Source organism: Solanum dulcamara, chromosome 7, assembly GCF_947179165.1.
Source record: "Solanum dulcamara chromosome 7, daSolDulc1.2, whole genome shotgun sequence".
Classification (NCBI taxonomy): Eukaryota; Viridiplantae; Streptophyta; class Magnoliopsida; order Solanales; family Solanaceae; genus Solanum; species Solanum dulcamara.
The window spans coordinates 43124840-43127206 of record NC_077243.1 but is presented as its reverse complement, the minus strand read 5'-3'; the positions used below and the strand labels follow the sequence as shown (position 1 = coordinate 43127206).

General features: G+C 39.0%; 1 pseudogene; it reads left to right on the top strand.

The window, feature by feature from the left end:
* The first annotated feature begins 1390 nt into the window (after positions 1–1390).
* On the top strand, positions 1391–1509 carry LOC129897938 (5S ribosomal RNA; annotated as a pseudogene).
* The last annotated feature ends 858 nt before the right edge of the window (positions 1510–2367 follow it).

Here is a 2367-nt window from a genome sequence, read left to right as displayed (position 1 = left end):
AAACAACTAGCTCAAAACTACAATACGAAAATAGAGTTTTTAATCTTTATTTTATAAAATCTTTAACCATACCAAACGAAGGGCCATGTGACTGCAACCAGCAGAAACCACACCCTTTTTAAAACTCTTTAAATACCTTAAACACAAAACCCAACCAGCTGCACCCTCAGCACCACAACGACAGCCCACTACTCGACTTCGATTTAGCTACAACCACTTCAATTTAGTTTTTTTCTAACGTCAAGAATCCTTATGCAATTTTTCCACTTCCAAAATTATTTAAGACATGTAACATACCTCATAACAACATCATAAAATCCAATTTGAAAGGGAATTCCTTACCTTACCCGAAACTCATCAAACTCATCGAAACTTGCCTCGGAAGTTCCTTTAGCATGCCTAAAACTTCGTGCATGCTTATTAACATTTTAGGATTCTCCAAACCATAAATTTTCATTACTAACACCTTCATAACATCATGTTACACCATAGATAATTAATTCATGGAGCAAAATCAAAGAACTCACCTTTTTTTCCTTCCAAAACCGTGGCTCTCTCCCTCTCAAGTTTCTTCTCTTCTCTTCTTTCTTGTTCTTAAATTTTCTAGATAAGTATGGAGATTTAACAAGTAATAATACATATGTATATATAGGCCACCTAAGGGGGTGACATGTGTCAACCCCTCAGTGGCGACACATGTCAAGCCTAAGTGGTGACATATGTCAAGCCCTCATTGGGCCAACACACCTCTTTCCTCCAATCACATACTGCAAAGTGGCATGTGGGGGAGGGGGGGAATCCACCACCCTTGCTCCATCTTATACCACATGTCACTCTGTCATACTTCCATGTATCACTCTCTTATACTGCTATGTGGCACTCTCTTCTCCCCCTCGTAGATTTGTAATGTCGTCTTACTTTACGAACCTATGTAATCCTTGATACGTAAGATGGGTATGTACTCTAGGTAGCTTAAGTATGTAAGATTTCCAAGTTGGTAGCTTCTATAAATAAGTCATGTCCTACGACTCATCATTCGGTCTCCAACTTCTTTCGGATTCTTATAACTCCATTTCCAATCTTCTCTACTATGGGGTATCACATTATCCTTCCCTTACCTTTTGGGTTTTTCTTTTTGACCCTTAGAGTTGGCTGCCAAGTGGTGTCGAAATTCCCTCACAAAATAGCCTGTATAGCTGTTCCGTTGTTTGCCTATTATTAACTAGTATTATTTTAAAGAACTGTGGCATACATGTTCTCCATCTGTTAGTAATCAACTAATCCTGCTTATTTTGCTTAAGCCCTTTTACAATTCCCTTAACATAACTTATAACACTCTAGGTACATAATCTCCTGTCGTTGCTTCGCTGCTAGTTTGGATTCTTCCATCTCATGCGATCATACTAGCACTAACGCACTAGATCCCACTAGAATTTTGAAGTTAAGCGTACTTAGGCGAAAGTAGTATAAGGATGGGTAACCCCCCGGGAAGTCCTCGTGTCACGTTCCATTGCCATCCTTGCAATATAGTGTGAAACCACTTATCTTAGCCCAAGATTTAGCTTAATGTCTTCTCGCTAGTCTTCATGTTTCGCCTTGCCCTCTCTTCTAATCTCTTATAACCGGTGTCGGGGTAGATTTTTAATTCAACCATGACTGTTTCCTTTTTGGCCATTTGATTTAACTTCTTTTCGTATTCCTCTGTAACATCTCCAAAATATCATAACTCCTTTTCATCATGTAGTCCTCCGCTTGGTCTTATGCAGTATATAACTATTCGTAGGTTGCACAACTACTCTTATACCACTGGTATGAGGTAAATGCAGTCTTTTCATCTTCCGGCCCATCTTGCTTTACATATCGACTTCACACTAGGACTTGCTCATGCTAACGCTATTTTGTCCTACTTCTTTTTTTTCTTCCTTTACGTACTCCTTGGTCTCCTCATTTCCTACAGTAGGAGATTTTCTATACTCCTTGCTACTTGTACGTCCCGATATCAATGACCAATGATGTTGTTGGCATATCTTAATCTTTACTCAAACACGGCCCTACTATAATTTTCGCAGCCCTTAGTTTGCTCAATCTTACTCTCTTATCATATTCACCCCTTTTTGTAGGCACCCATGATTCTTTGCACAGTCTCAGATACCGTAGATTCTATCTATTTATTATTGGCCTTGAGCTCTTGCTAACTCTTGCTAGTATGGGATCTCACTTGAATTTTAAGTGGTCCTGTCAACATGTGACAGTGTCAGTTGATTTCCTCTTACATTTGAATTTCTCTTGTCCACTTCCCCCCTTTAGGGTGTATCCATGTCATCCTCTGTTTATTTTTAACTATTCATATGCATATGATTCTATTCC